Source organism: Rhinichthys klamathensis, unplaced genomic scaffold (assembly GCF_029890125.1).
Source record: "Rhinichthys klamathensis goyatoka isolate OS25496 unplaced genomic scaffold, OSU_Roscu_1.1 h1tg000135l_1, whole genome shotgun sequence".
In the NCBI taxonomy this organism is placed as follows: Eukaryota; Metazoa; Chordata; class Actinopteri; order Cypriniformes; family Leuciscidae; genus Rhinichthys; species Rhinichthys klamathensis.
In genome coordinates this window covers 808,050-822,007 of record NW_026606670.1, presented here as the reverse complement: position 1 = coordinate 822,007, position 13,958 = coordinate 808,050, and the positions used below count along the sequence as shown (strand labels likewise).

Genomic DNA, 13,958 nt, shown 5'->3' with positions numbered 1-13,958 from the left:
AATAATAAACAGTTTAGGCAGAAAATGGTTGGGAAGACGAGGGGAGCAAGGACTGTGTTTTGCAAAGAGAGTTGGGGGTAAATAAATACATTTGCAAATGTCCTGCTGTTGCTGCTGGTCATGCACATGTTTGTGCTTTGTTTCTGTTTGATAGAATTGTAAATATAGGCCTATCTATTAAAATACTGATATTCTGGTCTATAACTCCTCCCCGAACATCCCGCTGTCCTTTATCTTGCTCTCTCATTGGCTGTCGGTCATCGCCGATGTAGTTTTCAGTCAGAACACATTCACACAGTCAGCAGGATTATGAATCGCCGACAGCTCCAGATATTTAGCATGCCAAATATCTCACGGGCGTCGGCGACTCGTCGGCGATTCTCTCAGAAAGCGTCTTTGCTCATTCACACTGCGTGATTGTCACTCGCGTGAACGAGCACCGATTTGCCTGTGATTTCGGGCATTTGTCGGCGATTTCTCAAAACCTGTCGGCGAGCCAAAATCGGGGCCAAAATCGTGCAGTCTGAACTCGGCATTAATGTTTCGTGCTGTATGTATTTCTGTTTGGTTCCTAGTATCCTTATTGTTGTGGATAATCAAGTCGAGCCAGCGCGTGACAAAACCGTTTCAATAATAATAAGAAATGTCTTGAGCACCAAATCAGCATAATAAAATGATTTCTGAAGGATCATGTGACACTGAAGACTGGAGTAGTGGCTGCTCAAAATTCAGCTTTGCCATCACAGGAATAATTTAAATATATATATTTAAATAGAATTATATTTTATATTCACATATTAAAACAATTATAACAATATTGTGCAACATTTCTGTTTTTACCATGTTTTGATCAAATAAATGGAACATATTGGATTTTTGTTAAAAATCTCAGTGACTCCAAACTTTTCAATGGTGATGGTTATCGCCCATTCTTCCAGGCCACTACTATAACCAGCTATTTATCGATGGCGGCAATCAGTTATGGCGTTAAGATGAGGGAGCACCCCCTGCTGAAGTGTGTCTGCATAATAATGAGCCAAATTAGATAATGAGGTAGACAGACGTGCCAAGGGTACTTGATGGAGTGTAGAGGAGGAGTGGAGTGGACTGTGGTGTGGAGCGGAGGGTTTAGCAGGAGTGTATAGTCAGGGCTGTTTCTGCTGGCACCAGAGTTGGGACCCTAAAGAGGCCTGTAATTAACAGCACTGCAATCAAGCTGCTCTTTTGTTTGCGTTAATGTGCGTAATAGAGCAGAATGATTTCACACCTCTTTTGGTGATATCAACACCAAATATCTGTCATCATATCATGGAACAGAAGCCTTCACGTTAACTTCAGTCAGGCATGACCTGTAGATCTGCTGCTTAAAGAGACAGTTCATTCATAAATTCACATTTCTGCATTATTGACTCACCCTCATGTCGTTCCAAACCTGTGTCTTTAGGTGCTTTCGCACTGGTTCTAGGAATTCAGTTCTATGAACTAGCCACAAGAGCGGTCCCTCGAGAACAAAATTTTCCCCTACGGCCATTTCCGCATTCGCACCGCCAGTAGGAACTCTGAAGTGACGTAAGCCGGCCGACAGCGTGGCATTCAACAACTTGAACAAGGATGAAGTATGCCATGGTCTGATGTGTTTTTGCTGTGTCGTGGATTTTGTGATAACAGAGATGTAATGTACAAATTTTGCCATTGAAAGAGCAAAAAGAGGGCTAAGAGACGAAATCTCCAACGACAACTTAAGTGCTACATATCATTGAGGCTGAGAAAAGAGCACAACTCCACAGACAAAGGCGACAAGTAAATGCTATCGATCGCTATTTTCCCTGTTTTTCCATTTAAAAATGGCTGGTGCCTGTGTTTTGTATGGCATGTGTTCAGCCAATCAACGTACACTTACTTCACTGGTAGTTCCTATTGAGCTTGGTTAGAAGTAGGAGATCATTTAGGCCGTTTATCAATATGTGTTCATAAGCGATTTTGTGTTCTCGTACTACATCATCATAAAAAGTTCAATTCCAGTACTCAAGAACGCAAGTACAGAGGACTCATGAAAGTATCCAGATGTGTTCTTGATATCGAGGATGCATTGAGTGCAGACTTGAAAGAATCGAACCGTTAGAAATCTGCAACCATTAGAAAGAAGCCCGTTCTCCCTTAAGGTGAGACACTACAATACTTATCAACACCCTGTAAAAAAAAAAAAAAACTGTGAAATTTACAGTAAAAACCTGGCAGCTGTGGTTGACAACTTTATTAATAAAAATGTACGGTAACAACATTTTAGGGTTTACAGATTGAATATAAATTTTCAGTAAAAAACGTTTTTTCATTAACTGATTTAATGTTAAAATACTGAAGTACTAATTCTGTTTTATACCTTTATTACACACAACCACCAAAAAATACAAATGGTAATGAGAAAGCCACATGTTGAATCAAAGCTCATCACATGCTTTTCCACAAGCTGAGATAAAGTGTCATGCACACAAATACAAACGCCATCAACAGTAACACACAGCACTAAAATATTGTAATAAAAATGTATTCAACAACATAAGGTTTAACATAAAACTCATAACTGATAAGAAAAAACTAAGAAGAAATAGTTATTTCAATGAAAAAACATGAAATGTGAAGTGCCACAGGGAAGTCTAGGAATTACAATTTACATTTTTTTACTGTAGATTATAAACAACCTGTTCTTTTTCACTTTCAAAAATTGTAATTTTAACAATATTCTACTGTAATATTCCTTTTTATGATTTTATTTACAGTGTTCATATATGTAATACAAAATGTCTTAAATATGAAAGACTTGCACATCATAGTAGGGTTAGTCCAGGAAATAAAGTTGCTCATTATTTGGTAGTGACTCATATGGTTTTTTTAATGGATGCCCACACTGTTCGTGCCATGTTCAGTGCTCCTGCTGAAGGGGCAGTTGTTGGGAGGTTCCCACAACAAAGGATCATACACTGTCAAAATATATAAGACAGGTTTCGTAAAGGAAGGCGGGAGAGATTCGGATGGATAGAAAGAGAGCGAGGGAGAGAAAGGGAGGGCAGAAAGAGAGAGACAGGGAGACAGAGAAACCGAGGGGGAGAGAGAGAGAGATAGAAATGGGACGGGCTGCGTTTCCTTGCTTGTAGTGTGGGGGAACAAAGGGGATGTTGTAGATGCCGCCCAGCGGCCAGCACTTCTCCGTCCACCTCGACTGCTCACTGAGCCATTTCCTGTTTTTGACCTGAAATCTTTATTTAGAACCACCCTTCTGCTCAGCTCTGCTCCTCATTTATAACAACTCAGAGATAGGCACAGGAACATGGATTCACACCACTGCTTCTTTTTGTCTCACGTCTACTCCAGTGATGTGTTTTTTTTTGGTGATATTTGAGGGCCGTATAGCTATAGTAAGATCGATGTGTACATGGCTTTAGATGTTTAAAGAGGACCCATGTACAGTTGTGGTCAGAATTAATGGCACCCCTGGTAAATATGATTAAAAAATGGCTGTAAAAAATAAATCTGCATTGTTTATCCTTTTGATCTTTCATTCAAAAAATTTTCACAAATCTAACCTTTCATTGAAGTAAAAGAATTGAAAGTAGGGAGGAAATCACATTATGAAATAAATGTTTTCCTCCAAAACACGTTGGCCACAATTATTGGCACCCCTAGAATTTTTTACGGGTAAAATATCTCTGAAGTATATTGCTATTAATATTTTGCTTTTTTTTTTTGCACGCCAGACTAGGAACATGAAATTGCCTAGCTATGACTTCTTGTTTCACAGGAGTTTAAATATGAGGAGACACAAAGGCCAAATTCCCTTAATCATCCTTCACAATGAGTAAAACCAAAGAATATAGTTGTAAGAAGTTGGCTGTAAGAAAATAGCTAAAGCATTGAAATTTCCTGTTTTGACCATCAAGGCAATAATTAAGAAGTTCCAATCAATCTGCCAGGAAGAGTATGTGTGTCTATATTGTCTTAATGCATGGTGAGGAGGAACGTTTGAGTGGCCAAATACTCTCCAAGGATCACAGATGGAGAATTGCAGAGATTACTTGAGTCTTGGCTTGGGGGTCAGAAAAGCCTGACAAAATATATCAAACAACCCCTACATCACCACATGTTGTTTGGGAGGGTTTAAAAAAAATCCTTCTTGCTCCTCCAAAAATAAACTCCAGCATATTCAGTTGTCAGACATGACTAGATCTTCAAAAGAGACTGGATTCTATGGTCAGATGAAACAAAAAAAAGGGCTTTTTTGGCAGCAAACCCACCAGATGTGTTTGGTGCAAACAGGGATAAAAAGTACCCCATACGGTTAAATATACTGCTGGATCTTATATGTTGTGGGCCTATTTTTTTGCTGGAGGTCCTGGACATCTTGTTCAGATACATGGTATTATGGAAATACCAACAGATAAATAATCTAAACCTGACTGCCTCTGCTTGAAATCTTATAATGGGCATGGTTTGATCTTCCATCAGGACAACGGTCCAAAACAAACATCAAAATCAACACAAAAATGGATTACTGAGCCCAAAATGAAGCTTCTGCCATGACCGTCCCAGTCCCCTAAACTGAACCCTATTGAAAATGAGTGGGGTGAACTGAAGAGAAGAAGCACCAACATGAACTTGTGAATCTGAAGGATCTGGAGAGATTCTGTATGAAGGAATGGTCTCTGATCTCTTGTCAGTTGTTCTCCAAACTCATCAGGCACTACAGGAGAAAACTCAGAGCTGTTATCTTGGCAAAAGGAGGTTGCAAAAAGTATTTAATAACAGGGAGCCAAAAATTATGGCCAGCGTGTTTTGGAAAAAAGCATTTTTTTCATGTTATTTACCCCCCACTTTCAATTCTTTTACTTCTTTTACTGAAAGGTTAGATTTTTTGCGAATTTTTTTAATGAAAGATAAACCATTTTTTATTATATTTACCAGGGGTGCCATTAATTCTGACCACAGCATTTTTACATTTTCAACCTTTTCAGTGTGTAATATTGCTGTTTGAGCATGAAAAAGGTCTGCAAATATACAGCGCAAGAAGTACACTTTAAAGAGATGTATTCTGAAACGCATCATTTGTAGTCTTCAGTTTTCTTCCAGGAATGGACGTCATTGTATTCCTCATTTAAATAATTCCCGCCCAAGGCATACGCAAAAAAAGGACGAGGCCTGAGTAGGCTGTGTCCGAAATCTCCCACTACACACTATATAGTGGAATATAGTGAGCTCGCCATTTTGTAGTGCTGTCCGAATGTATAGTGATGATTATTATACCCTATATAGTCCACTCAATGTATCCCAGAATGCATGAAAAGTAGTGTACAACCGATGGTCACTAACCCAAGCCCTACATACCATCATGCATTGCGCTGATCGTAAAAATGGCGGATGGACGTCAAGGAGAGCAGCGCGACAATACGAATTTGTCATACAAATGTAAGTTATGTTCTTTCTCGTGTAACTTATGATATGTAGTATAGTTCTACAATTTTGTCAGACATGTATAATCATGTGTGGAGTAACGCATTATAACAGGCCAGAAATGACTTTTAATTTTACAATTTTGGAGAAATAAGCTCAATATAATGTAATGTATTTATTTAAAAAAAAATCTATTTAGCCCAGAGCTGGCTCGGCACCAGCTGACAGATGATGGCGCGTTTAAATAGTGCGACAGTAATGACGTAATCAACGGCGCCGAGAGACGATCGAGTAGTGTCCGAAAGTGGTGTTTCTATAATGCTGGTGAGCTCACTATAGTGCTCTACTCCCTACCCCCTACATAGGGGTTAGGGAGTAGTGGTTTGAGTGGAGATTTCGGACACAGCCATAGTGTGTTGAAATAGTTGTTAGGGAAAGGGCTGTGACATAACCGAAACATGCTCGAAACGGTTGACCAATCACAACACACTGGTCCAGCCGACCAATCAGAGCACAATGCATTTTTTCGGAAGGAGTGGCTTCATAGAGGCATAATATAAAATATGTGAAATATAATGTGTTTTTTGAACATTGAAGCATGAAAACCTACTTTAGAAAATGACAAAAACAAAGTCAAGTCTTTGTAAAAGGGCATAATAGCTCCTCTTTAATAAAGTTAGTATCTTTTGTGCAATTGACTGTTGTTGTGTGCACAATATGCAAGGCTTTCTTTGACATTAGAACAGGCAACATCCTAAACTGGCTGAGACTTAAAATAGGTGAGTGTTGTGCCCATCATAATGCCTCATTGCCAACTGCACTGGCAGTGGTACATGAACGGTTTACACCGTATGGATACGTGCCCTGCGTTATTGCAGTGGTGGCCATAAATCACACTGCATTGCTGCACTGTGCAAACGATGTTGGTTCCCTCAGACAATTTATTTATGTATTTTGGATTGCGTATTTATTTTGGAAATAATACTTAATTGCCACATAAATATAGTGGGTCACGTCTAAAAATAAGAGCAGACAGTGAAGCATTTTATTCTTGGATGATGCATTGCTTAAAACAAGTGTGCCACTTTTATGATCTCATATGTCATCTTATGTCCAGTTTAAAATGATGTGTTTATATCTGGCAAAGCAATAATTTAGAGAATGTATGACTTTTTTTGCATCAGATGTTATACTCTCTTTGATGTTGTAACTCTCCTGTAAGAATTGACATTGAGCTTATTGCGAACAAGACATGATTGGAACAAATTTGTGAAAATGCTTTCTGCATTTGAGCTGTTTATTGTAGATTTGAATCGTATTTTTTCATTTAACTGTCTGTTAACTGTTAATAGACAGCTGGAGTTCTAGTGGACAGGAATACAGTATAAATGAACCATGCAGTGCTTGTCCTTGCCATGTGGTGGCGGTTTGATAGCTTGAGGCCCTGTAAGAGCATCATCAGTAAGGTCTTACAGTATGCTGTTGTCAACTGGAGTCAAGCATGCATATTGCTCTCTTCACAAAGAAACTATTTTTCATTACATGAAATCTAAAGAACATTTTGTTTTATCAGCCTTAAGCATTTGCATGACAGTACACTTTGGTATCTCATGACTTAAAAGTATTAAAGCATCTATTGAAATTATATTGATAATTAGAAAAAATAAAGTGTAACATTTCTTGTGAAAAAAAGCACAATTTGAACTTTACAGCATGGTGGGAAGACAAGTAAATAATCTCATTTCATGTTCTCGATCTATTTTAATACAAACTGTCGTGTTGACTGCATTCCTCATGCTCAACCTTCAACCCTGTTACCAAAGTAAAAATGATCAAACAAATAATTTCCTTAGCAGCTTGTGATGATAGGCTACAGCTTTAAGGGATAGTTCGCACAAAAATTCAAATTCTGTCATCATTTAGTCACCCTCAAGTTGGTCCAAACCTGTATGAATTTCTTTCATACACAAACACAAAAGAAGATATTTTGAAGAATATGGGTAGGCCTACCAGTTGATGGGACCCCGTTGACTTCCATAGTATTTTCAGTGGGGATGGGGTTCATCAACTGTTTGATATTCTTCAAAATCTCTTCTTTGTGTTCAGCAGAAGAAAGAAATTGATATAGGTTTGGAACAACTTGAGGGTGAGTAAATGATGACAGAATTTGAATTTTTGGGTAAACTATCACTTTAAATTAAGCTAAAATTGCTAACCGTTCTGTGTATCTTTTATTTATTTCATATTTATTTGAAGAAAATTACTACAAACTTGAGCAAAACATTTTTGTTTGAGTAAAAAAAAAAATCGCAAAACCCATAGAAAATAAAATAGAACCACTCATATGAAATGCAGTTTGACCTCCTGAAGTTTTTTATTAGCATTTTCTGCAGACTAAGCACCTTTCACTGACCAAAACATAGGCCGACATATATTTTTAAGAGCTTCAGGTTCAGAAGAAAAAGCACATGTAGGCCTACACTATAAGAACTTGTCTTATTTATGCTGCCTATGTGCTGAGAGACAAAGGCCGTGTCTCGAAACCTATTGAGCTGCCTGCTTCATCTAACGGATTCGGCGTCAGTTCAACTCACGGAAGCTCTCTCAATGCGTCCGTGACGCTATCTAGGCAGGCAGCACAGGGTTTGAGACACAGCCCGAGAGTTAGTGGGTGGACGTGTGGAGGGAGTGCTTGCGTGTGTAGGGGTTGGACTTTTCCGAGGCCAGGCTCTGTGTAGTCGAGCACAAGTCTCACTCGACGTCATTCGCTTTCGGAGGCGATTGTCGGTCATAGTGACTGACTCGGGGCTCGCTTATATCTCCCGTCCTTTTCTCTCTCCACAAACTCGCTGCCGACCTTCCCCATCAGCTGCGAGAGTTTTATCGGTACCGACTGTCAACAATAAAACAAAGATCCATCCCGATGCTTCAATTTATTCCTCCACTTGAAGTAGACGAGGTAAGCCTAAGACTTATTCATAAATAACTGAGATCATGTAAGTGGCGTGGAAACGCTGCGGCGTCACTGATGTTGCTCATAGGAGAGGCAACAGTCATACATGTATTCCTGCATTGTTGTCTGGCGGTCGGTGCGATCTTCGGAAAGTTCAGAGGCATGTCGCAACCCAAGGCAGAACCGCTCTGTAGCCGAACCGAGTCGTCAGTTAAATCCCAATAAACATCATGATGTTTCTAAATGTTTATGCTTGCGCTCTGTTTTACTGAAATTAAAGATACAGATCCAATTGGCTGAAGAGGTCAGCTCTGGGACAGAGGTCCAGAACCAGACAGAGACAAATCGTTTGAATATTATTTATTTTTAAAACATAATGTTGGACCGTCACCTTAGTAACTGTACCTGGAAACTAAAGTTTTTATTTTATTTTATTTGTAAGCAAAAATTAAAGTGGCAGCCTGTTCATTACACTTTTCAACCACTTTGAATTTAACTGCTGATGAAGTTATAGGCTAACTGAAATTATTGTGACAGGTTAAATGAATGAAAACAAAGATTTTAAATAAAATATTATGATGATTTTGGCAGTCTCATTTGTGTATAAAGATGCATGTTCATTTCACTGATGAATTAGACATGGCTTGTAAATGGGCTCTTTAGATGGTAAATTGGCATTGAATAGCTTTGACACAGTAGATGATTTTATTTGGCATCTGATTAAGTTAAATGATTTGGTCGTCATGGAACAAATTCACATGCTGGAATATGGCAGTGGGGGGATTGAGGGACAGTGTCCTCTCGTCTCAGTGTGTAAAGTTGTTCGTCTTTGTTTTTGAAAATTTGCTTTAAACCACACTAAAAAAACTGCAGGGTTGAACTTCAGTTTAATTTATAAAGTAAAATCTTAAGTTGAAAAAAAAAACAGTGAAAAATACTACATTGTTTTCATAACTTAATCTGATTATTCTTTATCTTTATTGTAAAGACCTCTTTGAAACTGTGGCGATTTAGAGAATCAGTTATTTTGCAGTTGCTATCCTTGTCAGACTTACTGGAGAATTCAAAGTCCGAATAACTCGCATGCAAGCACACACACACACACACACACACACACACACACACACACACACACACACACACACACACACACACACACACACACACGCACACTCAGTAAATTCAGAGGATCAAGGTCCAGTTGGATTTTCTAGTGTATGCATGGTTCACATTAAGCAGAGTAGATTACAACCCCTGCTTTCGTCAGTCTGCTCATCATATTGCTGTCTTATTTCCTTGAAACAAAAAAACCTGACTCTGTGACATTTACATGTTGTACTCTCCGTGTCATCTTTAAAAGTGCACTTCCTTCCTGCAACACAGTCACAGAAGTAAAATGAGGTTTTGTCCCTCAATTAATCGTAAATGTCACATTCAAGTTTCAAGAGAATTCACCTTTTTTTACTTTTATAAGTGTTGTTCGAGTGGACAAAGTTATTCTGTACCATTATATATTGATGGGCCACTCATGTTTTTCCTATAAGGTCTACACTGCAAAGTTAGACTTATTAGTTAGTCTTGTGAATTGGATATTGTTCCAGAGATGATATTTGTCTTTTAAAGATTAGTTTCAGTTACCCTATTGCTATTTCAGTTGCAAATAAAATAGCTTGTCTTACAATCTAGTCTCTTAAAATGAGATATGACTCTACCTGCTTATTCAAAAGAGAAGGACTAGCAATGAAAAGAAGAAAGACTAATAATTACTGTTTATTAGTTTCATTTCAGGTCAACATGCTGCTTAAGTTTTATTTTCGTTTAAATGGTGTGTGCACCTATCTTACACCTTCACATAGTGCTCGACTTCTGCCCCTCTGGTCAAACCGGTTTGAATTGCGTTCCTCTCTATGCTAGCTGTTTTTTTAACAGGAGTCTGACATTTAGGAGAAGTTTAAGGGAAGCTTTTATCTTTCCTCATGTTTATTGCACACATTTTTTTGTTGTTTTTGTTTAGTATATATCACAGCACAGGTTAGGTAGGTTACTCCAAAAACTGTGGTATTTTTTTAGGGAATAATTTTAGTGCCAAACTACTACGAGTATTTTCTGTTTAAATAAGTGCAACGCTTTCATAAATCCTTCCTTAATGTATCTCCAATTTAATGTAAAAAGTATGTATATGAGTGCATGATACAGTGCTTTGCAACAGTCAGTGCCTGTGGAAATCTGTAATGTGGGTTGTCGTGTTACTCTAGATGACGTAGAGAAGCTTCTCTGAGTGTGTGCCGCCTCTTTGCTGCTCGCTGGGACTGAGACCCACAGCTCTGCTCTGAAGTGTGTCACCCACTCCATACTTCATTTATGAAGTACTTTCTTAAAGTTGCTCTTTTATGCTGATTAATAGATCAATATACTCCTATTAGTCGGGTGATAGTTGGCCATTATGAGATCATTTGCATTGGCCAGTGACTGTTCATTTAAATTGAGCCTTTTTCCTTGTTTATGATTATATGAAGACAGAGCGGAATGCATTAAATTGATCAAAAGTGACAGCAGAGACATTTATAATGTTACAAAAGATTTCTATGTCAAATAAATGTTGTTCTTTTGAACTTTCTATTCATCAAAAAATGCATCACGGTTTCCACAAAAATATTAAGCAGCAAAAACAGTTTTGAACATTGATAATAATAAGAAATGTTTCTTGAGCAGCAAATATAAGAATGATTTCTGAAGTGATGTGACACTAAAGACTGGAGTAATGGCTGCTAAAAAAATCTGCTTTGCCATCACAAGAATAAATTATATTTTAGATTCAAATAGAAAACAGTTGTTTTAATTTAAAATAATATTTTACCAACACTGTACAATATTTTTACTGTATTTTTGATACTGTATTCAAATAAAGGATTATTTTTGATCAGTTCTTTCAAAAACATTTAAAGACATATAATATATATATCTGTGTGTGTGTATATAATGTATCAGTAGTATTATATCAGTCATTAATAACTCTCTTTACATAGCGTTACTAGTTATGACTCACATCTTACAGACATCTTATCTGCTAATTTGAAGAGCATCAGTTGCAGAATGAGTTTTCATCTGCTCTCTTGAAACTGAAAAGTGAAGACAGGCAGCTCTAAAGTTTTATATGCCCACAAAGCTTATTTGTCTGTTTTTTTTTTTATGTTTGCTTGTATTACTTCTCAATTTTGGGCAATACAAGTGAGATCATATTCTATTAAAAAGCAGTACAGCAGCAGATACATGAGCCCAATCTCATGAAAGTGCGTATCTATACCACGAATGTCATTTCTCGTGCCATTTATACGCCAAAAATGTTTTTTGCGTCTATATGATACGCAGTTTTCGCGTGCATATGATACGCACTTTATGGCGTGTAATACGCACGCACTCCCCACCCCCCTCCCCCCTAAACCTACCCAAGGGGTTTTCAGTGCGTAGCATATGCACGCAAAAACCATTTTTGGCGTATAAATGGCACGAGAAATGACATTCGTGGTATAGATACGCACTTTCATGAGACTGTGTTAGATACATATCTGTCCACTTGGTTGACTGTCTTTAGTATTGTAAGACTTTGCTGTGCAGTAAAGACCGTAAAGCAGGCACGAGTGAGGCACAGTACAGATCCAGCATGCGACAGTTTTACAGACATGTTATTTTGTTAGTTTTAAAGATGTCAGACGGTTGTCTGACCCCTGCAGCTTTCGCTCGGTGCTGTGTGAGAATGTGGCGTCTGGGCCTTCTCCATCTGTCTGTCTTAATCGCTCTATGTTTACTGTCTCACACATCCCTCTCTCTCCTTTCTCTCACTGCCTTCTCTCTGTCTATCTTGCCTTCCCCCCATTTTTCTTAGTCTTTCACTTATTTGCTTGTTTGTTCAATGTCATTGGATCTTCTTTAGGAGTTCCTGTTTAAATTACACTCCATCTTTGCACTGCAACAAGTTACATTAAGTACCTGAAATCTTTCTGTAGAACTGAGTGTTTCTCTCTCTCCCCTCTCTTATCATCTGTCTTTAAAGTAAAATTAGTTTTGTGCCTGTTAGTTTATGTGTTAACTTTGAGCCTAATCTAAATTTTAACTCCTAATTGTTAACAAAAACCACTTTTGTTTCAAATTTACAGTCTTTCTATTCTAGGAAAATTGACTTAAAGTATTGATTCATCCTGAACACAATTTTTTAATCTAATGAGATCTCTAGAATGTGAATGCCCCTCCCCTTAATTAAGTGCAACTGACTAACAATTGCATATGATATAGTTAACGGCTGTGCATTATTTCAAATCTTTTAAAAATAAATGTTCAACAGAGGAATTCTTGTTGAAAACCACATTCTGCAAAAAAGAGGATGGAAACAAGCAAATCATGCCAAAACAACTTTTTAGTGCCCGCCCACTCCCATGATGCACTGCGAATGACATAATCGATTCGAGGCAGTCTCTAAACTTTCAAACTGCTTAAATGTGTTTGCATAATATGGATGTTTTGCAATAAATGTAAAATATATTGTTTGCTTCTATATTTAGAATCAACATATTTAAATCAGTTTGCTTTTAAAATAATTTTTCATTCATTTGTCATTCATTATATTGTAGCCTAATCTTGTACTTTTGTCTTTTTATCTAATTTTCAAATACTTTTTTTGCTTCAATCAAAGTTTGTAATGTTGTGATCCGCCTCGTAGCTGGTTGGTTTGATTCATGGCTTTTGACTCTTAAACGAAGACTGTTAAATTCCTGTGGGGAAAAAAAATATCATCATCCAGATCACTCTTTCACGCTTCATGACTGGTGTTGTCCTTTATGTGTGTGCAAATTATTAATGTCTGTATTTGTTCTTTTCATCTGATGCACTCATTTGCCATTAGTGAATCTCAGTATTTCTCAGCATGCATTCGACTTTGTCTATGTTTGTGCATTTATATCTCAGTCAGTACCCTCCGGATCTGAAATAGCACTGTGTGGAGGTGAAGGGGGAGGGGAGCTCTGAAGCACAGGCATGGAAACGTGCAGATCCTGTTACAGGATCATAATATCACTGAAAACTCTGCGCTCTGTGCTCCATCCTTTCCGCTGCACTTGTTCGCCTGCTCACACCATCCTTTCTGCCGCATTCTCTCACTCTGTCTCCACCAGTACACCCAGTGCCGAAGCTCCGGCGTCACACCCGGTCCCTCATGTGCCGTATGTGCTATGTGTAGGACTGGAACAGAACGTACAGCCTGCCTAGCAGCCCTGACATATTTCCAAGCTCTGCTCTGACAGCTCAGTCAGAGCTCTCCTCCGGAATGGCCTGTGACTTAATTTTTACGCTAATTCCACCGTTTTCCGGTGCTGTGTTTCAGAAACGCACTTACTGGCTGGAGCCGTAACCAAGTTGCGCTTTTGCAAGTGTCCTTTAAAGGTGGGCTTCTGCCAGCCATTTTGTAAAAACTCTATAAAGCCTGTCTTGCACTATAGACATTTTCTGACGTTGTGTCTTTTCCTCTCCTTGGAGAGTTTTCACTCAGGATCATTGCTCAGCGCTGGTGCAT

The 13,958-nt window shown here is 38.3% G+C and overlaps 1 protein-coding gene across 3 annotated transcripts in view; it reads left to right on the top strand.

The window, feature by feature from the left end:
• Positions 1–13,958, top strand: part of sertad2b (SERTA domain containing 2b) — a 44,505-nt gene that overhangs the window by 19,773 nt on the left and 10,774 nt on the right. The window contains exon 1 of one of the 3 annotated variants that reach the window (XM_056257119.1): positions 8,183–8,401. The exons of 1 other annotated variant lie outside the window; for it this stretch is intronic. The gene's annotated coding sequence lies outside the window, so the exon portion shown is untranslated. Of the gene's footprint in view, positions 1–8,182; positions 8,402–13,958 lie in introns of those variants that run through there. One more of the 3 variants, XM_056257118.1, reaches the window with a different exon arrangement.